The 25,214-nt window shown below is 44.2% G+C and overlaps 2 pseudogenes; both read left to right on the top strand.

Moving 5' to 3' along the window:
* Positions 1–8,050: 8,050 nt before the first annotated feature.
* On the top strand, positions 8,051–8,639 carry LOC120878814 (annotated as a pseudogene).
* A 14,440-nt stretch (positions 8,640–23,079) lies between these two features.
* LOC120879036 lies at positions 23,080–24,504 on the top strand (annotated as a pseudogene).
* The last annotated feature ends 710 nt before the right edge of the window (positions 24,505–25,214 follow it).

Genomic DNA, 25,214 nt, shown 5'->3' with positions numbered 1-25,214 from the left:
AGTAAAGGACAGAAGTGGTAAAGACCTAATAGAAGCAGAAGATATTAAGTAGAGGTGGCAATAACACATAGAAGAACTATACAAAAAAGGTCTTAATGACCTGGATAACCATGATGGTGTATGGTCACTCACCTAGAGCCAGAGATCCCAAAGTGTGAAGTCAAATGGGCCTTAGGAAGCGTTACTACAACAGAGTTAGTGGAGGGAATGGAATTCCAGTTGAGTGATTTACAATTGTAAAATCCTAAATAATCCTATTTAAAATCTCAAAAGATGATGCTGTCAAAGTGCTGCACTCAATATTTCAGCAAACTTGGAAAACTGAGCAGTGGCCACAGGACTAGAAAAGGTCAGATTTCATTCCAACCCCAACGAAGGGCAAAGCCAAAGAATGTTCAAAATATTGCACAATTGTACTCATTTCACATGCTAGCAAGTACGCTCAAAATCCTTCAAGCTAGGTTTTAGTGGTACGTGAACCAAGAACTTCCAGATGCACAAGCCGGGCTTAGAAAAGGCAGAGGAAACAGAGATCAAATTGCCAACATTTGCTGTGTCATAGAGAAAGCAAGAAAATCCCAGAAAACATCTACTTCTGCTTCATTGACTATGCAAAAGCCTTTGACTGTGTGGATCACAACAAACTGTGGAAAATTCAAAAGATGGGAATACAAGATCCTCTTACCTGCCTCCTGAGAAACCTGTATGCAGGTCAAGAAGCAACAGTTAGAACCGGACATGGAACAAGGGACTGGTTCCAAATTGTGAAAGGAGTATGTCAAGGCTGTATGTCAAGGCCCTATTTATTTAACTTATATGCAGAGTACATCAGGCAAAATGCCAGGCTAGGTGAGTCACAAGCTGGAATCAAGACTGCCAGGAGAAATATCAATAACCTCAGATACGCACAGAATAACACTAATGACAGAAAGTGAAGAGTAACTAAAGAGTCCCTTGATGAGGGTGAAAGAGGAGAGTGAAAAAGCTGGCTTGAAACTCAATATTTAAAAAAAAAAAATGGAGATCACAGCATCTGGTCCCATCACTTCATGACAAATAGATGGGGAGACAATGGAAACAGTGACAGACTTTATTTTCTTGGGCTCCAAAATCACTGATGACAGTTAACTGCAGCCACAAAATTAAAAGACACTTGCTTCTTGGAAGAAAGCTATAACAAACCTAGACAGCATATTAAAAAGCAGAGACATTACTTTGCCAATAAAGGTCTGTATAATTAAAGCTGTGGTTTTTCCAGCAGTCATGTATGTATGTGAGAGTTGGACCATGAAGAAAGCTGAGCACTGAAGAATTGATGCTTTTGAACTGTGGTGTTGGAGAAGACTCTTGAGAGTCCCTTGGACAGCAAGGAGTTCAAACCAGTCAATTCTAAAGGAAATCAGTCCTGAATATTCAATGGAAGGACAGATGCTGTAGCTGAAGTTCCAATACTCTGGTCACCTAATTGGAAGAGCCGACTCATTGGAAAAGACCCTGATTCTGGGAAAGATTGAAGGCAAAAGAAGAGGGAGGCGGATGATGAGACGTTTAAATAGTATCACTGATTCAATGCACATGAATTTGAATAAACTCTAGGAAACAGTGGAGGACAGAGGAGCCTGGTGTGCTGCAGTCCATACAATTGCAAAGAGTTGGACATGACTGAATGACTGAACAACAACATAGAGAGTAAAATGACCTTCCCAGCCTCCTCCACCCACACCCCCGACTTGCCTCCCCTCCAATGACACCCACCCAGATGCACTTCAAGGGGCTGTACTTGTCTGCCTTTGCTTGGTTCTCTTAGACTTCTTACTCACCTGGGAAATGCCTGATTGTCGTTTAGGACAGTTACTATATCATCTGAGTAAGTGTGAAAGTGTTAGTCACTCAGTCATGTCTGACTCTTTCCAATGCCATAGACTATAGCCCACCAGGCTTCTCTGTCCATGGGATTCTCCAGACAAGAATACTGGAGTCGGTTTCCATTCCCTTCTCCAAGGAATCTTTCCAACCCAGGATTGAACCTGGGTCTCCTGCTTTGCAGGCAGATTCTTTATCATCTGAGCTACCAGGGAAGCCCCATATCATCTACAGTATAGACAGTATCTGGTCTGTTTTAAACAACCAGTCCTCATTAGCTGAACCAAATGGAATTCCTCAGGGCATTAGAGAGGCCACTGAAATTATAGGATGTTAAGTCTCTCCAGTACTCTTGCCTGGAAAATCCCATGGATGGAGGAGCCTGGTGGGCTGCAATCCATGGGGTCGCTAAGAGTCGGACATGACTGAGCGACTTCACTTTCACTTTTCACTTTCATGCATTGGAGAAGGAAATGGCAACCCACTCCAGTGTTCTTGCCTGGAGAATCCCAGGGATGGGAGAGCCTGGTAGGCTGCCATCTATGGGGCCGCACAGAGTCGGACACGACTAAAGCAACTTAGCAGCAGCAATCTCTCTATATATATATGTGTGTGTGTATATACCCATACATACATTCACACACACACCATAGCTGTAAATATAGATACAGATGCCTAGAGAGCAAACATGGTGTATGTATGTATGTGTGTGTATATATGCAGAAAGAGAGAGAGAGAGAGTATACATACAAATTGTAATTTTACATACAAAATGTAATTTCCCTGTGCCCTGAGGAATTCTATTTGGTTCAGCTAATGAGGACTGGTTGTTTACAATAGACCAGATGATGTGCTCAGAATTCAAAGGTAGTTGTAAAAGTGATCCCTTGTTAATCTCTCCCTCATATAAGCCTCCTAATATAGAACCTTATAACTCTCAGTATGTTTCAGACTCACTGGGAGCACTTTATATTTCTGCTCAGGCTACATGCTATAGAAATTCTGACATCCAATCTAAGATGTCACTGCCTATTTGAAGTGTATTTTATCTACAACTAAGAAACAAAAATGCTTCAAATTAAGTTATTTCATCAATTTTAAGAAGCACAGATTTCTGAAATGTAGGGGAAAATTACATCTAAGAATAGTAGTTTGCCTAGTTTGGGGACCCAGGTATTAATGTGTGGTTTTCTTTAAATATCTATTTATTTGGCCATGCTGGGTATTAGATGCAGCAGCAGGATCTTAGTTGCAGCATGTGAACTCTTAGATGCAGAATGTGGGATCTTGGTTCCCTGACCAAGGATCAAACCTGGGCCCCCTGCATTAGAAGTATAAACTCTTCACGACTAGACTATGTGTTTTAAATGAGACTTAAATGATTCTAATAAGAATCACTGCCCTGCTACCTCTACCATATGTCTTACTATTCACCCATTCTTCATTCAAGAAGCAGATTTTAAACACTTACTGAACTGCAGATGGTCTATAATGTGTAATGTTACACACATATTATATATATATATATACACACACACATAATATATATATAAAATACATAGCAGACATTAATATGGCAAGTTTCCCACCCATATGGAGTTTGTACTCTAGTATAGAAGAGATAGGTAAATTAATAAGGGCATTTTCTGTCTCCTTCACCAGATCATGAAAGCAGTAACTCTTCCCTAAGTAAAATGGCTCTCTTCCTAATAGAATGGGGAGAGACTATGCAAACCTTCTATCCCATGGATGAAGAACTTCACCTTTGTTATGCTCCAGGACCTCGACTCATGATACACCAGACCTCACACATCAAAAAACTATCAACAGTATTGCTCTTTCCAGGTAAGAAGCAACTGGGCCTTGAACAGTAATAACAACAAAGAAGGTGAGGTATACTTGGCTAGAAATTGCTAGAAAGCTGAGCACACTGGCAACAGAGTCAGGAAGAAGAAAGATCTAAAAACTAAAGTAACAAGTGGAACAGAAGAAAAAGAATAGCAAGCTGCAGGGGTGGCAGATAGAAGATATGACCCTAGAGATTAGAAGCAGCCAAGACCACAAAAATGACCAGAAGCAAAAAGTGACAATGGAGAAGAGATCTGGTAACAAAGAATCAGAGAGGAAAAAAGACCAGAACATTAGCAGTTAGGGTGCAAATAGAAATGCATAGCCAGCATCAGGTGAGGAATTTGGAGCAGAAATGAGTCAAGTCCTACCTGAAAGACACTTCATTACAAAGTAGAAGAGCAACTGACGTTAATAATCATTGAGATTAATGATTATTTTCTATTATTAAAATTGCTGCCCAACCCCATTTAAAAGCTTTGAGAGGCTTACACAGTTAAGATTGAGTCATACAGAAGATTCCCTTTTAAGGAATTGCTGATAAAACTGTTGTAGCCACGCATTCTGGGAAACAAACTCACTCAGGACAATGCAGATAGTGGAGTGGAGTTTATTACACCGGCGGCCCCAAGGCAGAGTCTCCTCTTAGCCAAGGACCCTGACCAGTTTTTCTGAAAACCTTATATACCCTAAGTGTACGTGACCAAACCCACCTCCCCAAATTCCCTGACACTAGTCTGAACAAAGGAAAGGAAAGACACAATAAAAGTTAACCCATGATTCATATGCCTTAAGCCTAGGTAGTCAACAGTGGACAATTATCAATAGGCCTGTGGTCATACCCCAATAAGCATAATAGAATTTATGATTCTATGCAGTTACACAGATAATTAGGGTATTCTTTTAGGCAACAGAGAGTCTAGGTACGAGTCCTGGGGCTCTTGCATCCAGGGGGCCTGGTTTTCCAGTTGGTATGTCGTTTCCATAGATACTGGGCATAGAGCTCAAAGCCCACAGTCCGGCCCAAGATGGAGTCCTGCTTTCAAGATGGAGCTTGTTCTGTCTGTTTCCTCCTTCAAAACCCATAGAGCAGGCTCTCTATCCTTGCATCAGTGTGACAGCTTTGTTTCTAGAGGGATGTAATCTCACCTGGATGTTATTCATCCCTAGAAAAATAGAACTCCCTACTTAGACTTTACCTGGAAACTTTTTATTGACTTTGCCTTACAAGGGGATTCCCTGGTGGCTCAGATGGTTAAGAATCTGCCTCAGTGCTGGAGACAGGATTCAATCCCTGGGTTGAGAAAATCCCCTTGAGAAGAGAATGGCCACCCACTCCAGTATTCTTGCCTGGAGAATTCCACAGACACAGGAACCTGGCAGGCTACAGTAGTTCATGGGGTCACAAAGAGTCAGACACAACTGAGTAACAAGTATATATACAGTTACACTTAACATGTTTATGTCCTCAGTTCAGTCGCTCAGTTGTGTCCGACTCTTCCCAACCCCATGAACTGCAGCACGCGAGGACTCCCTGTCCATCACCAACTCCCAGAGTCCACCCAAACCTATGTCCATTGAGTCAGTGATGCCATCCAACCATCTCATCCTCTGTCATCCCCTTTTCCTACCGCCCTCAATCTTTCCCTGTGGGGCCTTACGTGGGAAACCTTAAAAAAAAGGGGCTAGGTTTGCAGTCAGAAACTAAGATGGTGTCCGTCGGAAGAGATAGGGGCGTGGTCTATGTTACAGTTTTTGATTGGCTCTCTTGATTTCTGTGCATGTGGACAGTGCGTGATCACCATAGACTCCTGTTACAATGAAGGGCATGACGACTTGACCTTTAACATGATTGGTGCAACTATGGCCTATTAAGATTTGACCTTTAACGTGATTGGCGCAACTATGGCATATTGAGATTTGACCTTTAACGTGATTGGTGCAACTATGGTATATTACAATTTGACCTTTAACGTGATTGGTGCAACTATGGGCGGTCCCTCGCAGAACCTCCTTGCTTGTCTATATAAACCAAGAATTTGTGGCAATAAAGCAGAACTGCTCAGACGGAAACCCTGTTGCGTCTGATTGTCTCTCACTCGCGGAAAGGCTGGGTTGGCGGACAGCAGGCTCACCTCTCCTCAGGATGCGTAGGCTTTGCTGAGGGAAGTTCCACTGCCTCTCTCTTTCTGCGGAGTGCCCCCCGCATTTCTCAGCATCAGGGTCTTTTCCAATGAGTCAACTCTTCACATCAGGTGGCTAAAGTATTGGAGTTTCAGCTTCAATATCAGTCCTTCCAATAAACACCCAAGGCTGATCTCCTTTAGGATGGACTGGTTGGATCTCCTTGCAGTCCAAGGGACTCTCAAGAGTCTTCTCCAACACCACAGTTTATGTCCTCAGTTCAGTCGCTTGGTCATGTCCAACTCTTTGTGACCCCATGAATCACAGCATGCCAGGCCACCCTGTCCATCACCAAATCCTGGAGTTCACTCAGACTCGCGTCCATCGAGTCAGTGATGCCATCCAGCCATCTCATCCTCTGTCGTCCCCTTCTCCTCCTGCCGCCCACAATCCCTCTCAGCATCAGAGTCTTTTCCAATGAGTCAACTCTTTGCATCAGGTGGCCAAAGTACTAGAGTTTCAGCTTTAGCTTCATTCTCTCCAAAGAATTCCCAGGGCTGGTCTCCTTCAGAATGGACTGGTTGGATCTCCTTGCAGTCCAAGGGACTCTCAAGAGTCTTCTCCAACACCACAGTTCAAAAGCATCAATTCTTCGGCACTCAGCTTTCTTCACAGTCCAACTCTCACATCCATATGTGACCACAGGAAAAACCATAGCCTTGACTAGATGGATGTTTGTTGGCAAAGTAATGTCTCTGCTTTTGAATATACTATCTAGGTTGGTCATAACTTTTCTTCCAAGGAGTAAGTGTCTTTTAATTTCATGGCTGCAGTCACCATCTGCAGTGATTTTGGAGCCCAAAAAAATAAAGTCTGACACTGTTTCCACTGTTTCCCCATCTACTTCCCATGAAGTGATGGGACCAGATGCCATGATCTTCGTTTTCTGAATGTTGAGCTTTAAGCCAACTTTTTCACTCTCCTCTTTCACTTTCATCAAGAGGCTTTTTAGTTCCTCTTCACTTTCTGCCATAAGGGTGGTGTCATCTGCATATCTGAGGTTATTGATATTTCTCCCAACAGTCTTGATTCCAGCTTATTAATCTTCCAGCCCAGCGTTTCTCATGATGTACTCTGCATAGAAGTTAAATAAGCCAGGTGACAATATACAGCCTTGACGTACTCCTTTTCCTATTTGGAACCAGTCTATTGTTCCATGTCCAGTTCTAACTGTTGCTTCCTGATCTACATATAGGTTTCTCAAGAGGCAGGTCAGGTGGTCTGGCATTCCCATCTCTACCTCCACCCAAAATATAGAATTTAAAATATATTAATGATTAATCCAACAGAGAGTTCAGAGTAGGTTTCCATCTCTAAATTATGTTCTAATTCATGTATCTCCAATTCCTTTGAAAAAACAAATATGTATAACATATGATCTAGCATAGGTTCAACCTAAGGGGATTTCCCATCATACCCAGAGCACATCAGCAAACAACCTTCTGAAACGTTCAGAATTCTATCCATAAAGGAACCAGAGGATATGCAAACCCAGTAGCAGTTCTTAAAACTCCGTCAATAATGCATTTAATAAAAATAAAAACAGAGACGGATCATAAGGTTAAATTAGAAGACATTTCACACTATGTGACTTGAGCATTGGCAAACAATCCATCAAATGAAGAGGATGTATTGAATGCCTGTACTGGGCCTAATATTGTTTCATCAATGAGAGACTTAAATTATGAATGAGATCATGATGTTGTGCATATACTCATCTATCATTTATTGAGTTGCTACTTTATAGCAGGTATTAAGAGACAAAAATCTCATAGTCCACTGAAGGAAAGAAACGCAAAAACACATAACTGGTACTGCGAGGAATTTGGTACAGCACCTGGTGACTCCAGATCCTGAGTCCATGTCTGCTGACCTGAAGGTGCACAGATGTTCATACCACCAGTAGAAGCTCAATTTGGCTGAGCGAAGGACTCATTATAAGAAAGTACAGAACAGGAGGCATTTGTGGGTCGCTCTTTGGCCTGAGTAGACCGAGACAATGCTACGTGGGCTGGGTGGTCGGCTGGAAGATTGGGCTGGAGAGGAAACATAGTAAATTGGGAAGAGGACAGACGAGACAGCCTGGACGCTTGAACCAGCATAGGGAGGGTTGACGACTACAAGACTCGAGCAGCGTCATAAAGCTGGTGGCATTATGGGGAAAAAATAAAACAAGAAGAAAGTGGAGGAGGTGCTAGAAGAAGAGGAAGAAGAATATATGATGGAAGAGTTTTAGACCATCGAGTGGTAAAGGGCAAAGTGGAGTATCTCCTAAAGTGGAAGGGGTTCTCAGATGAAGGTAACATATGGGAACCAGAAGAGAACCTGGATTGCCCTGACCTCATTGCTGAGTTTCTGCATTCACAGAAAACAGCACATGAGACAGATAAATCAGAGGGAGGCAAGCGCAAAGCTGATTCTGATTCGAAAGATAAGGGAGAGGAGAGCAAATCAAAGAAGAAAAAAGAAGAGTCAGAAAAGCCACGAGGCTTTGCCCGGGGTTTGGAACCAGAGCAGATTATTGGAGCTACAGACTCCAGTGGAGAACTCATGTTCCTGATGAAATGAAGAACTCTGATGAGGCTGACCTGGTCCCTGCCAAGGAAGCCAACGTCAAGTGCCCACAGGTTGTCATATCCTTCTATGAGGAAAGGCTGACGTGGCATTCTTACCGCTCAGAGGATGATGACAAAAAAAGAAAACAAGAATTAACTCTCTTGAGTACCAGCCCCTGTCACATCTGACTGTGGGTTTCAAGTGGGGAAAGAGGGAGTTCTACTTGTTTTGACACCATAAAGGTGGCTTGAGAAGATGTCCTTTGAAGAGCCAGTGCTGGAGACAGGGTTCAGCAGCCCAAGGGCTTCACCCATCTCGGTGGAGGGGGAAGGAAGGAGGGTCAGTGTTTGAAGGCAACGCATTTTGAACTTTCCAAAAAAAAAAAAAAAAAGCAAATGGCCTTCTATGAAGAACAAAATGCAGAATGGGATGTGGGAGAGCAAGAGATACTGTAGATCTTCAAAGAGCACCTCCACAACCCACACAGCCTTGTTCCCAATAGTGTTAACTCTGCAGTTTTACATCTTAGCATGTGTGTAGTTTTTGGTTATTACTGGTGTATTATTTGGGGTGGGTGGGATGGGGTGGGAAAGAAGGGAGATGGATTAGGGTCATTTCTGTTAAAATTTGGGGAACCAGTGAAAGAAAGGAAAAAACAACTAATAATGATTGGGTTCTGTGTCCAGAATATCGTATCCTTTCAAAAAATGTCATTGGCAACCTAAACGAGGACTGTGAGAGACTATTTAAAAGCTGTGAATGCCTGAAACTTAGAAGCCAAGGTATTCCCTGCCTGAGCTTAATGCTGTTCCCAACAAAAGACTAAGAAGCTACCAAAAAGATACATGCATCACAATGCTCAGTTCAGTTCAGTTCAGTCACTCAGTCGTGTCCGACTCTTTGCGACCCCATGAATCGCAGCACGCCAGGCCTCCCTGTCCATCACCAAATCCTGGAGTTCACTCAGACTCAGGTCCATCGAGTCAGTGATGCCATCCAGCCATCTCATCCTCTGTCGTCCCCTTCTCCTCCTGCCCCCAATCCCTCCCAGCATCAAAGTCTTTTCCAATGAGTCAACTCTTCGCATGAGGTGGCCAAAGTACTGGAGTTTCAGCTTTAGCATCATTCTCTCCAAAGAAATCCCAGGGTTGATCTCCTTCAGAATGGACTGGTTGGATCTCCTTGCAGTCCAAGGGACTCTCAAGAGTCTTCTCCAACACCACAGTTCAAAAGCATCAATTCTTCAGTGCTCAGCTTTCTTCACAGTCCAACTCTCACATCCATACATGACTACTGGAAAAACCATAGCCTTGACTAGATGGACCTTAGTCGGCAAACTAGTGTCTCTGCTTTTGAATACGCTATCTAGGTTGGTCATAAATTTTCTTCCAAGGCATAAGCGTCTTTTAATTTCATGGCTGCAGTCACCATCTGCAGTGATTTTGGAGCCCAAAAAAATAAAGTCTGACACTGTTTCCACTGTTTCCCCATCTATTTCCCATGAAGTGATGGGACTGGATGCCATGATCTTCATTTTCTGAATGTTGAGCTTTAAGCCAACTTTTTCACTCTCCTCTTTTACTTTCATCAAGAGGCTTTTTAGTTCCTCTTCACTTTCTGCCATAAGGGTGGTGTTATCTGCATATCTGAGGTTATTGATAGTTCTCCCGGCAGTCTTAATTCCAGCTTGTGTTTCTTCCAGCCCAGCGTTTCTCATGATGTACTCTGCACAGAAGTTAAATAAGCAGGGTGACAATATACAGCCTTGACGTACTCCTTTTCCTATTTGGAACCAGTCTGTTGTTCCATGTCCAGTTCTAACTGTTGCTTCCTGGCCTGAATACAGATTTCTCAAGCTTATAGCAGCATTATACAGACTAGGGAATAACCTAAATGTCCATCAACAGATGAATGGATAAAGATGTGGTACACATATACAATGGAATATTACTCAGCCATAAAAATAAGGAAATATTGCCATTTCCAGCAATATGGCTGAAACTAGAAATTATCGTACTGAATGAAGTCAGTCAGAAAGAGAAAGTCAAATACCATATGATAGCACTTATATGTGAAATCTAAAAAAAAAAAAAAGATACTAATGAACTTATTCACAAAACAGAAAGACTCACAGACACAGAAAACAAATTTATGGTTACAAAGGGGAAAGGGAAGGGGGAAGGATAAACTGGGAGTTTGGGATAAACAGATACACACTATTACATATAAAAAACAGAAAGGTCCTACTGTATCTTGTAATAAACTATAATGGAAAAGAGAAATATATATATACATATATAGATATGAATCACTTTACTGTATACCAGAAACTAACACAACATTGTAAATCCACTATATTTCAATAAAAATAAAGAAATAAAGCATTGAGCCTGGAGCCAGGGAGATCTGTTGAAAGAATAATGGTCCCAGTGAATGATCACAAAGGTTCGAACCAAGCCAGTGGTGTCAGGGATGGAGAAAGGGATACCAAGACATGTTTAGGAACAGAATTGAGAGGACTCGGGCTGAATGACAAGTTCCTGAAAGAAAGGGCAAAATCAAGAGTGGCTTGGGTAACTGCATAGAAGCTTTTTACAGAAACTGATTACAACAACAGGAGCGAGTTGAAGCAGGAAGGAGGGGCAGGTAACAGGTGCCGCTCTGGTCTTGTTAAAGTTAAGATGACTCTGAGACATCCAAGTTCAAATCTCTAGTAGCCACTGAGAGTACAGAAAAATAGTTGAGCCAGAGTTACCTGTTATATCTCCAAAAGCTGTAACTAAGGAGACAAGAGAGGATGTACACATGGAAACAATTAGTGAACAAAGAAATGTGGAGCATTTAAGATGCTAAAATTCCTTAAGTGGGATAATCAGGGTTCAAAGAGGAGGGAGAACCATGCCAGCTAGCAGAGTAGGAGAAAGGAAGCTTGGCTATGAGGAATGGGAAGAATTTGGAAAAGCAGAGGAAGAACACTTCAGTGGTCAGAAGATGCACACACCAACCAACTCAGAAGGCAGAAATGGAAACAGGCAGAAGTTAGGTTACAGAGTACGAGCATGATGACTAAAAACCTAGGGAAGAGCAGGTTACCAGGGGTCCAAAAATGAGGAAGAAGAAGGAATTCTCATAACAATAGGGAACAAAGAGGCCGTTACACATTTTGAAGGGAAGAATGTCATGGTAGAAACATTTAACCACTCCATTCAAATGTAGTCTAGGAGATCCATCCCATGCGTATTCACATCTGTGCCCAACACAAAATTATCATCTCTTCAGTAAAGCCTTTTGATCATCCACATTTATATAAAGAAATCTTAAAATGGAGAATTTCCCAAAGATATAGCAAGGTGAAGAAGCACAGTAACAGTGAAATTTCATGATGCCAAGTATCATTACAATAAATTACTCTGCCTAAAGAACATGTCCACGTTGTACAGATGGTCCATAATAACAGTGTTCTGTTGAGCAGCTTGTAACATGCCTTCTGTCTGAGAGATCCTGTTTAACATATGCTTTCCTTTATACTTGACCATGGGGGTCACTTGCAATGGTGACTCTGAAATATTCATGAGCTACCCCAAATCTTGGATCACAGATGAATGACAGAACAGGAATTCCTTTTTTCTTCATTAACAGTTGAGTCAAGAATCTAATAAGGGTTTTCCTGCTTCTCTGGGTAGGACAGTTAGCTTAGGAGTCAGTTTGAATAATAGGGACCCAACTTCTTCCACTTGGTTCCTCTGAGTTGAGCAGACTGACAAAATACTCCTATGAACCATCAAGGCCACTGCCTCCATAGCATCACAGATAGGCATGTGACTAGGAGTGGTAGCTGTGATTGGTTCAGGAATGGATACATGACCTGAATTAACCCAGTGAGACACAGGCAGATACTGCCAAGGACTGAAACAGCCCACCTCTTCTTCCTTGCAAATTAAATTCTGACTTTCAATTATTGGGTGACCTTAGCAATATCATATCTAGCCCCTAGAGGATAAATGTCAATAAGCCTAAAACTACCAAGTAATTGTATTCCCTTTGAAAAGGATTGGTAAAGCATGAGTGTGCAAGGTAACTGACCCATGAGACCTAGAAGAGGAATTCTGTAGAGTTTTTCTGCATTCTCAAAAGATACATGCAGGGACTTACTCTTTACTACTTTTGGACATTGTCATATGAAGATGTGATATCAGGAGCTGCTACAACCATCTGAGATTACAAGGAGGAGGCCCACAGAGAAGCTGACCAAATGCCCTCACATGATTGGTCCCCTACATCAACTCATTTTGGAACTGCCCCTATCTCTGGGCTTTCTGCTGTATGAGAAAGTAAGCCCCTTTGACCCAGTTTTCTGTTACTTGTGGCCAAAACCATCCTGAGTGATTCAGGATGAAATCTGGCCCTTTTGCTGCCACTCTCAGAAAATGGAAGTTCTTCTTCCACTGATGTGACTAAGCAGGTGGGATGTGACCTTGGTTCTCTCGACCTCTATCAGGGAGGCAGCAATCAGAAAAGAAAGCCAACAAGAGAAGCACTGTTTGGAGACAGACAGATGATATTATTTGAACATCTAGGTCCAGTTTTTTCCATTAAGTTACCTCCAAATTTTTCAGTTACGTGAATCAAAAAATTTCCTTTTCCCTTCTTTGTAGTTTATGTAGCTTCTCCTCCACTTATAATTTAAAGACATCTACATATACACAGGTATGGAGGGAGAAAAAAAACTAATTGAGATAACATGGAAAACCTCCAGAAGAATGTCAGGTCATAGGCAACAACAGTGGAACCTAAATCTATGCTTTCTGTACTTCTTTTATATCCTTCAGTCAAATTATCACAACCAAGAATAACATCAAGTAAGTGCCAATCCTCTCCAACTTCCTCCACCTCCCCAATCCAAAATGTCCCACAAGTTTGAAATAAGACCCAGCCAAGCATCCATACCAGCCCTGAAAACAAGGCAGAAGAAAAAGAAAGCAAGGTGGTCAATTATGTGACCTTTCCTTCCTTCCCTTCCCACTCTAAAGAAAGTTCTTTTCATGTATTAGATTCTTTTGCTATAAATGATTCCCAGCTGTTTCATCCTCAACTGCTGCCAAATGGCTGAAAAAATTCCAGCATTTTATCAATCATATCACATCCACAGGTCCCATCTGGTTCGCTCCTCTGTCACAGCACATTTGGTTTATATGCTAATGTTTATCTGTGCTACAAGATTTCAAGTCCCTCAAGACTAGGAAGAGTCTTCTCCATTGAACACTCCATGCCTAATACAGTACATTCAGTACATAACAGTGCAGTACAATACAGTACATAACACACTGAAGGCATCTAAGAATACTTGCTGATTGAACAGGTGAATGAATTCCACCTCAAGGCTCCCTTAATTTATATGAGAAAGTAGGGGTGAGTAAAGATGAGTCAGGCCAGGGAATACAAATACACCAGATTATTTATCTATCAAGAGCAGTTCTTAGCTGTAAGCAACAGAGGAAAACCCTGACTGATTAATTAGAAAAGAAATGTATTTAAGAGATGTTGGGTAGCACAAAAATTGTTAGCAGGTCTGGAGAACCAGTGCAAGGCTAACCTTTAAAAACAAAGCCCACTTTCGCACCACAGAACTGGCCAGTTGAGGAAACCAGCACCGTACAAAGCATTGGCAGAAATGCTACCTTAGCCACCAGTGTCACCAAAAATGGAGGCTCCATCCCATTATGTTATCTTACATTCTTCACATGTGAATTGTAGACTCATCCAGGTGCATCTGATTGCAGAGTCTGGCTTCATATTTGCATTCTCATGGCAAAAAGACTTGAAATTTACATCTATTTCCATATCGAGGAGGTAAAAATTCACTATAAGAGAGGTGTCTCTAAACATAGAAAGGCCACTCAAAAGATGATGAACAGCCATGAATGTAACACATGCTCACTACTTTGGAACTTAGAATTTTAGACACAAAGTCATCTGTATGCGTCCCACCCATATTTGGACCAAAGCCCTGAATGAGGCAATAACTGACTCCAAGTCCCTCAGAGATGGCTCTTCAGACTCTTCTCCAGTGGTCTGCTCTGCCATCAGCCACCTAGGCTGACCTTAAGGGAGCGAGGAAACCAGAAAGGAATGCAAGAAGAGTGTATGAGTTTAGTTTGAGAAATGTGTCTCACACAGTGGTTGAAAGTAAATGATAAGGAATTTGCATCCACTAACTCACAATCTTGGGAGGGGGATGAAAAGGCAAAAAGATATGATACCAGAAGAGAGCCCAAAAGGTTGGAAGGTGTCCAGTATGCTACTGGGAAAGAGCAGAGAGCAAATACTAATAGCTCCAGTAAGAATGCTAGGCCAAAGTGGAAATGACACTCAGTTGTGATGTGTCTGGTGGTGAAAATAAAGTCCAATGCTATAAAGAACAATATTGCAGAGGAACCTGGAATGTTAACTCCATGAATCAAGGTAAATTGGACGTGGTCAAGGAGGAGATGGCAAGAAAGAACATCTATATCTTAAGGATCGGTGAACTAAAATGGATGGGAATGGGCAAATTTAATTCAGATGACCTATATATCTACTACTGTGGGCAAAATCCCTTAGAAGAAATGAAATATCCATCATAGTCAACAAGAGAGTCTGAAATGCAGTACTTGTGTGCAATCTTAAATAGGACAGAATGATCTCAGTTCATTTCCAAGGTAAACCATTTAATATCACAGTAATCCAAGTCTCTGCCTCAATCACTGATACTGAAGAAGCTGAACAGTTCTATGAAGACCTACCAGACCAGCTAGTGAAGAAGGAATTCATAGGGCCTAGACCCCATCTTAGGCCTGTTCATGCTGATCATACTCGGCCACCTCTCCAACGGACTCTGGACTGTGTGTTTAGTGCCTATGGAAACTACAATAGAAGGATAGGACCCCCTCTGAACCTCCTCTGGGGAATCTTGAAGATCACATCCAGGTTACTCATCGCCTAAGAGAAAACATACTCTAATCACCCCTGCCTCCGGACAGGTCATAAATTCTTTCTGTATCTATCGGAGTGTAACCGCAGGCTTATTAACTGTTTGAACACCTAACACTTGATAACACTTGAATAATGGGGTTATTGTGATTGTATTTACCCTTCCTTTGTTTTATGTAAGTCTCAAGGAAATTGGGGTGGTGGGTTCAGATATGTACACACGGGGTATAAAGGATTTTCACAAATGCTGGTCGGGGTCCTTGGCTAAGAAGAGACTGCCTTGAGCCCGCCGGTATAATAAACTGCACTCCACTATCTGCTTTGTCCTTGTGAGTGAGTTTGTTTCCCAGAACGCGTGGCTATAACATTTGGTGTGTTGGCCGGGAAACTCCTCGCTTTGAGGAGACAGGTCTTATTTGAGGCCACACCAAGACTTTGTAGCTTGAATCTCCTAGAGGGGGGAAGGTGCCTCGCCCCTCTGGAAGAATTCAGCCTCTCAACGTCGGGTTTCTTCGCTTTGGCAGGTAGTGAACAGCAGCAAGGGAACCGAGTGCTCAGGTGGGGAGGAGCCCATCCGGTAGGGTGGAAGAGGGGGCCTGATCACCCCCCTGGGAGGGACCAGAAGGGAGATGCATAGGAAGCTGGTTTAGGTTGGCGACAATAGCTGCTCTGCACTCAGGTCAAAGGCCGTGCCAGGGATAAAAAAAGGGAACTTAGGGTTTAAGCAAGCCAGTCAGAGGTGTGTCCACGCCGTCTTAGGGAACGTGCGGAGCTGTCGCCACTGGGTTTTAGAAAGAGGATATCGATTTCTGCGTGCTCCTATTCTGCCCTCCCCCAGGAGGTACCCATCATCTCCCTGCCAGTGGAAACAGATAACTGTCTTCTCAGGAAGGCCCTGGGACGTGGGAATCCAGAGGTAAAAAAAAGTGGGAGGAAGCGGATCTAAGGCCACTGTATTGGAGAATATGATTAAGAATTTTAAGAAAGGATTCGATGGAGACTATGGGAGGAAAATGACGCCCGGCCAGCTCCATACCCTTTGTGAAGTCGAATGGCCTTCAATGGGAGTTGGCTGGCCACCAGAGGGAACTATGGACTTAAATCTCATAAAGGCAGTCTATGCTATAGTTACGGGAAAGCCCGGACACCCCAACCAATTCCAGTACATAGACTCTTGGCTGGGAATAGCCCAAGACGCCGCCCCACCCCACCCCCCACCCAGATGGGCCCGTTTTTACACTCATGGAGTGGAAGGAAAAATCTTAATGGCCCAAAAGGTAACGAAGGATGAGGAGGAAATTTTACAGGACCCTGAAGGAGATGAGCTTCCACCACCGCCATACTGGATGATGGTTCCGCCAGCTAGTAACACCACGGCCATCAGAGGAACCAGCCCGAGGCCGGTAAGCCTCCTGGACTCCTCAACGGTCCCGACAGCTCCACAGGTTGTAGAGCCGCCCCCCTGGCAGGCTCCAGCCTCAGCTGGAGGGACAGTGAGCCCACCGGACTCTACCACCCTGGATGCTGCCACTACGTTCCCTAAACTCTACCCTCCACTCCCGGTAAGTACTCCCAGACAAGGGGGAGGAACCACTGGAATCAAACAAAGGCTCCGTCGGCCAAAGAGCCAGAGGAAAGAATACCCTTGCAGAAGCCCCTCAGAGAAGCTCAGCAACCCCCAGTGATCGGGGAGGACGCTAATTATCTCCAAGTTCCTGTAACTTGTTACTATCAGCCCTTTTCATCAACCGATGTACTGAACTGGCAAAAACACACCCTCTCTTACTCGGTAGAACCCCAGGGCATGACTAGACTAATGGAGACTATTTTCCGCACTCATCAACCAACCTAGGACAATATAATGCAATTACTAGCATCTCTCTTTAGTATAGAAGAGAGATATAGGATCAACACTGAGGCAAGGAAATAGTTACAGGAGATGGTTCCTGAGGGCACTGCCAACCCAGAGAGGTGTATAGAGCAAGGCTTCCCCACTGACAGACCTAATTGGGACTACAATACAGAGGAAGGAAAAATCCAATTAGACAGATACCGGATGGCGCTTATACAAGGACTTAAAAGGGGAGCCCGGAGGCCGATGGACATGTCTAAACCAGCCGGAATAGTTCAGAAGGGAAACGAGTCACCTTCCGAATTTTACAAGAGACTTTGTGAGGCCTACAGACTCTATACGCCCATAGATCCTGAAGCTACAGGCTCCCAGATTGTTATCAATTCGGCATTTATCTTGCAACCATCTCCTGACATAAAATGAAAGCTTCAAAAGACATGTTTGGGAATGCATGTACACCCGTGGTGGATTCATGTCAATGTATGGCAAAACCAATACAGAACTATAAAGTAAAATAAAGTAAAAATAGAAAAAAAAAAAAAAAAAAAAAAATTAAAAAAAAAAAAAAAAAGACCAAGAGAGTTCTATCCATGTCTAGTTCTCAGCTGATTGAAATAGCATGTAAGATGTTCTGGAATAGGGACACGGAAATAGAAAAGAAATACAAGAAAAGGTATAAAGACGAGCAGAGAACAGACAAGAGGTTTGCAATGTTGGCTGCTGCGCTTGGAAAGTCTTCCGAAGACTTTTCCATCACTAAAGCAAAGAAACCTCCTTTGCTTCGAGGTCAGGACAGCCCTCCAACTGGTCCCAACAAAGGCCACGGGCTCCATTACAGCCAAATCAACGCGCCCTATGCCGTGGGTTCCGTCATTGGAAGAATGAGTGCCCAGAAGAAGGGAGGATAAGCCCCTCCCGGTTGCAGAACTCACTAACATAGAGACTGAATGGGGATGCCGGGGCTCAAAGACATCAGGTCCCTGAGAGCCCATGGTAACTTTAAAAATTGGGGACCAAGACATTGACTTTATGGTGGACACTGGGGCAGAATTCTCTGTGGTAACTAAACCCCTGGCACCACTGTAAAAGGACAGCCTCTATAACTGGGGTTTCAGGAGAAGAAATGGTTAAATCGTTTTGCCAGCCCAGGAAATGTCAGATGGGGGGTCACCAAGTGACTCATGAGATCCTCTGTATCCCTCAGTGCCCAGTACCCCTGCTGGGGAGAGACTTACTCTCCACAAACTGGGAGCATAAGTGACTTTCTCTCCTGAAGAGAGGCCCCTTTTCGGGTGGGCACAACAACCTACTTACTCTCCCTCTCTGTGCCCCAAGACGGATGGAGGCTACATGAGCCCCCTGGAGATAAACAAGACCAGGCAACAGAGTTGGAGAGAAGGCTAACAGCTGTTCCCTGAGGTCTGGGCCGAAGATAACCCCCCTGAGCTGGCCAGACACCAAGCCCCTGTAATAATACAACTCAAACCTGGCGCCACCCCGATGAGAAAGCGTCAATACCCCATACCCATAGAAGCCCGAATTGGGATTCTACCTCACATCAGCAGGCTAAAACAGGCAGGCATCCTGGTGGAAATGTCAATCAGCCTGGAACACACCAATCTTACCAGTAAAGAAGGAAGGAGGACAAGACTATAGGCCCGTACAGGATCTCAGATTGGTCAATCAGGCCACTGTAACTCTGCACCTGACTGTCCCAAACCCCTCTACCTTACTTAGCCTCCTCCCACCTAAGTCAAGTACTTGCTTGGACCTCAAAGATGCCTTTTTCTGTATACGCCTAGCACCTGCATCACAATCCATCTTTGACTTTGAATGGGAGGACCCAATTGGAGGCATTAAGCAGCAGCTCACTTGGACCCGCCTCCCACGAGGATTCAAAAACGTACCAACCATCTTTGGAGAAGCCTTGGCCTCGGACCTGGAACCTTTCCAGCCTGAAAGGTTTGCATGTTGGCTCCTGCAGTGTGTGGACGACCTGTTGCTGGCCGCTGAGACCTGGGAGGAATGCTGGGAAGGGACCCAAGCGCTCCTCCAATTGCTGGCAGAGGCGAGATACCGATTGTCAAGGAAAAAGGCACAAATCTGCGAGGAGGAGGAAAGGTATTTGGGGTTTGTCTTAAGGGAAGGCACAAGGTTGCTAGACCAACCTAGAAAAGAAGTAATTCTGAGCTCCCCACGCCTAAGACTCGGCGGCAAGTCAGGGAGTTCCTAGCGGCCAGTGGATTCTGCAGGATTTGGATTCCAAGGTATTCTCAAATAGCCCAGCCCCTATTTGAGTTCCTGGCAGGGTCTGAAGAAAATCCAGTAAGTTAGACTGAGAAAACAGCAGAAAGCCTTTGAGGGGCTAAGACTAGCAATCACCTCCGCCCCCGCCTTGGGATTGCCAGACCTCAAAGCATTCACCTTATATGTGACCGAGAAAGATAAAACAGCCATGGGGGTTTTGACTCAAACCTTGGGAACCTGGGACAGGCCGATAGCTTAACTTTCAAAGCAACTTGATAACGTTGCCACAGGGTGGCCTAGCTGTCTGCAGGCAGTGGCTGCGGTCGCCTTACTGGTACGTGAAGCCACAAAGCTGACTTTCGGCCAGGACCTGATCGTAAAAGTCCCACGTGAAGTCAACACCTTCCTTCGAGAAGACCCCCACAGTTCAGTTCAGTTGCTCAGTCATGTCCAACTCTTTGTGACCCCATGAATCACAGCACGCCAGGCCTCCCTGTCCATCACCAACTCCCAGAGTTCACTCAGACTCACATCCATCGAGTCAGTGATGCCATCCAGCCATCTCATCCCCTGTCGTCCCCTTCTCCTCCTGCCCCCAATCCCTCCCAGCATCAGAGTCTTTTCCAATGAGTCAACTCTTCACATGAGGTGGCCAAAGTACTGGAGTTTCAGCTTTAGCATCATTCCTTCCAAAGAAATCCCAGGGCTGATCTCCTTCAGAATGGACTGGTTGGATCTCCTTGCAGTCCAAGGGACTCTCAAGAGTCTTCTCCAACACCACAGTTCAAAAGCATCAATTCTTCGGTGCTCAGCCTTCTTCACAGTCCAACTCTCAAATCCATACATGACTACTGGAAAAACCATAGCCTTGACTAGACAGACCTTAGTCGGCAAACTAGTGTCTCTGCTTTTGAATATGTTATCTAGGTTGGTCATAAATTTTCTTCCAAGGAATAAGTCTCTTTTAATTTCATGGCTGCAGTCACCATCTGCAGTGATTTTGGAGCCCCCCCCCAAAAAAAGTCTGACACTGTTTCCACTGTTTCCCCATCTACTTCCCATGAAGTGATGGGACCAGATGCCATGATCTTCGTTTTCTGAATGTTGAGCTTTAAGCCAACTTTTTCACTCTCCTCTTTCACTTTCATCAAGAGGCTTTTTAGTTCCTCTTCACTTTCTGCCATAAGGGTGGTGTCATCGGCATATCTGAGGTTATTGATATTTCTCCAGGCAATCTTGATTCCAGTTTGTGTTTCTTCCAGCCCAGCATTTCTCATGATGTATTCTGCATATAATTTAAATAAGCAGGGTGACAATATACAGCCTTGACGTCCTCCTTTTCCTATTTGGAACCAGTCTGCTGTTCCATGTCCAATTCTAACTGTTGCTTCCTGACCTGCATACAGATTTCTCAAGAGGCAGGTCAGGTGGTCTGGTATTCCCATCTCTTTCAGAATTTTCCACAGTTTATTGTGATCCACACAGTCAAAGGCTTTGGCATAGTCAATAAAGCAGAAAGAGATGTTTTTCTGGAACTCTCTTGCTTTTTCCATGATCCAGCGGATGTTGGCAATTTGATCTCTGGTTCCTCTGCCTTTTCTAAAACCAGCTTAAACATCAGGAAGTTCTTGGTTCAGGTATGGCTCTCAAATTCCCAGATTATTCAATACCAGGGACTGCTATATGAAAACCCCAACCTCCGTATCGAGCCTGGCCGGGGTTTAAACCTGGCAACGCTTTTCCCAATGGGAGAAGGTAGACCTACTCACGATTGCAAGGAAGTCTTAGAGGAGGTCTATGCTAGCCGTCCAGATCTCCGAGACAGGCCAATCTCAAATCCTGACTGAACTCTGTATACTGATGGCACCAGCCTGGTAAAGCTAGGACAGCAACTGTCAGGCTATGCTGTAGTCACAGAGAGAACTGTTATCGAGGACAACTCCTTACCACAGCACTGGTCAGCCCAACGAGCAGAGTTATGGGCCTTAGTCCGGGCACTGCAATTGTCAAAGGGTAAGAGAGTGAACATCTATATTGACTCCCGGTGTGCTTTCGCTGTAGTCCACATACTTGGGGCCCTATACTGGGAGAGAGGCCTTCTAACAGCCAATGGAAAGGACATTAAGAATAAGGAGGGAAAAAAAAAAAAGAATAAGGAGGAGATCCTGACTCTGCTAGATGCTGTCTGGAGCCCCACGGAGGTAGCAGTCATGCACTGCCGTGGGCACCAGAAGGAAGACACCCCACAGGCTCGAGGAAATAGGCTGGCTGATGAGACCACCAGACGGGCAGCCAAGGACAGAAAGGAATCTGGGGAAATCCCCATGAGAACATTTGTCCTAGCTGAGCTACCCAGGCTGGCCCTAGACTCCCTGACATACACTGAGGCTCAAAACCAACTAGCTGAAGCGGAGGGAGACACCAAAACAGACAAAGGATGGTGGGAGCTACCAGGTGGTAAGCTACTAGTGCCTGAAAAGATGGACCCCTCTCTGGTAAGCCAAGCTCATCGTATGACTCACCTAGGACATGACAAATTGGAGGAATGGATCCGAAGATATTTTCTGGTTCCTCGCCTCTCCTCTCTGTAGTGCGGAATCCCAGAATTACAATGCCTGCTCTCAGATTAACGCCACTCCAGGGTGCAGACCAAAACCCAGGTATCCAATTAAAAGGTACCCTTCCTTTTGAACATCTGGAAGTGGACTTCACTGAGATGAAACCATATCGCCATCTTCGTTATCTGTTGGTCTTGGTATGTACTTTCTTGGGATGGATGGAAGCCTTCCCCACCTGAACTGAAAGAGCATCAGAAGTGGCTCAGAGCTTGCTTAGAGAAATAGTTCTTTGATTTGGATTCCCCACCAGATAACAGCCCAGCCTTCATATTGGATCCAATACAACAAGTAAGTAAAGCCATGAATATAAAATGGAAGTTACACATTGCCTATTGGCCTCAGAGCTCTGGAATGGTATAAAGAACTAACAGGACTTTAAAGGAGACGCTTTCTAAATGGATTATAGAAACTGACTGTTCCTGGGTAGATTTACTTCCCATAGCCTTGCTTAAACTCAGGATGACCCCACAGTCCCACGGCTACTCTCCCTACGAAATTGTATATGGGAGGCCTCCTCCCATAATAAGACAGGTAACAACTGATATACTTCAGGTAAGAGGAAACAGGATGTCACAGCAGATGAACAACTAGGTAAGGTAATTAATCAAGTAACTAAGTTTGTGCAAGAAAGAATACCATTCCCCTTGGGGGAGCAAATGCGTGAGTTTACACCAGGGGACCAGGTATGAGTAAAAGACTGGAAACGTGACCCACTAGCCCCCCGATGGAAAGGTCCTTATACTGTTGTTTTAACCACCCCTACCGCAGTTAAAGTTGCAGGCATTGCCCCTTGGATCCATCACACCAGAGCAAAGAAGGCATACCACGCTGACCCAGAAGATGCTGACTGGACCACCCAGAAGGACCCCACCGACCCATGGGAAACCAAGATCATCCTGAAGAGGAAGAAGAAAACGAGGTCCTGGATGACCCCTCTAAGGGATGGAGCTGGGTAAACGACTCCTGCTACCCGCCCTCACCAATGCAATTCTGCAATTCCTGCACAGGACAACATCTTCATCTCATGGGCACATTCTTATGTGGACTTCCACAACTCCTCCAATTGTTGGGTATGTGGGGCTATGCCCATGTCCGTAATGGATGGACTCCCCTGGTTGGTGTGACCACTTCGTTATGGAGACTTTATACCACTATGTTCCTTCTTGGAACAACAGAAAGAAACTTTCCTTTCTCTCACCAATCATAACCTTTCCTTGCTCTCCTGGTATAAGAAAAAGCCATCAATGGGCTTAGGACATAGGGTTACATTTAACATGAGCACTAGTCTTATGGAGGTAATAAGGGCTTATACCTCATATATGAAAAATAAAAAGGAGAAGGGCTCCCTTATAAAAGGGGGCCAGGCCTCCCAGTACCTTGAACAATACTATCAGGTCTGGGATGAATATTTCTGGATGACTCCTGAGAAAGGACAGTTAATTGTTCCTGCTCTTATTTGCTGGGAACAAAAAGAACACAAAGTTGGATTTGGAGACCGCCCCCTAGACCCAAAAGAATTAAAATATATGGGTTATTTGTCCCCTGAACAATGTAAACAAATCTTGGAAGTTACTTATCACCCCAGTTGGTCTGTTCAGTGGCCCGGCTCCAATTGGAAATATAGTCCCGGAATCCGCTGGGTAGCCCCCAACGGGACCCAGTGGCTCTGTGGGCTTAACTTATGGCTCTGGTTACCAGTTGGCTGGGTAGGGCATTGCACACTAGGATCTGCTTTCGCCCATGGCAGTATTAAGCCTAGCCTACACCAACCTCCAGTAAACCTGCCCTATCTGCATGCAAGATGGACATGATCCGTGTTCCAATGGTATGACTATCTTACTGCCTTGTTTGTACCCTCTATAGGGACAACGGATATCATGGTTAAGGTAGAGGCCTTAGCTAATTTCACTAAACAGGCCCTCTTAGACAGTACAAAAGCCATTCAAGCTTTGAACGAAGAACAAATTCAGATGAGGAGGGCAGTAATTCAAAATAGGATGGCATTAGACATAGTCACAGCAGCCCAGGGGTAAGTTGCGCCATAATTAAAGTCGAATGTTGTGTATACATCGCTGACCTGTCTGGAAATGTATCTACTGCCTTGGAGGATATGCAAAATCAAGTGAAAGCCGTGTCTAATGAAAATATTCCCTTTTGGACTTTGGTCCTTTCCTGGTAAAGGGAGACTGGTGGAAAACTATTGTAACTGTTGTTATAGTAATCTTAATCATACTGGTTTGTGGGCCCTGCTTCTTACAATGCCTTGTGAATTTTGTAACCCAGAGGTTGATAGCGTTCTCTCATGCGGGTGGCCAGAGGACTAAGGTGCAATATATCTCAATGAATTATGCTCGTTACAGAAACTAAGAGCATCAAGAAGGGGGAATGAAGAAGGAATTCATAGGGCCTGGACCGTATCTTAGGCCTGTTCATGCTGATCATACTCGGCCACCTCTCCAACAGACTCTGGACTCTGTGCTTAGTGCCTATGGAAACTACAATAGAAGGATAGGACCCCCTCTGGACAGGGGAATCTTGAAGATCACATCCAGGTTACTCATCGCCTAAGAGAAAACATACTCTAATCACCCCTGCCTCCGGACAGGTCATAAATTCTTTCTGTATCTATCGGAGTGTAACCACAGGCTTATTGATTATTAACTGTTTGAACACCTAACACTAAATAACACTTGAATAATAGGGTTATTGTGATTGTATTTACCCTTCCTTTGTTTTATGTAAGTCCCAAGGAGATTGGGGTGGTGGGTTCGGATACATACACATGGGGTATAAAAGATTTTCACAAATGCTGGTCGGGGTCCTTGGCTAAGAGACTCTGCCTTGGGCCCACCGGTGTAATAAACTGCACTCCACTGTCTGCATTGTCCTTCTGAGTGAGTTTGTTTCCCAGAACGTGTGGCTATAACACTAGAACTAACATCAGAAAAGAGACATCCTTTTCATCACGGGACTGGAATGCAAAAGTAGGAAGTGAAGAGACACTGGAGTAACAGGAAAGTTCGGCCTTGGAGTAAAAGGTGAAGCAGGGCAAGGGTTAAGAGTTTTGTCAAGAGAAC

The sequence above is a fragment of the Oryx dammah genome, unplaced genomic scaffold (genome assembly GCF_014754425.2).
Source record: "Oryx dammah isolate SB20612 unplaced genomic scaffold, SCBI_Odam_1.1 HiC_scaffold_19, whole genome shotgun sequence".
Lineage (NCBI taxonomy): Eukaryota > Metazoa > Chordata > Mammalia > Artiodactyla > Bovidae > Oryx > Oryx dammah.
Note: the sequence above shows the minus strand (reverse complement) of the source record. Positions and strands in the feature narration are given on the sequence as shown.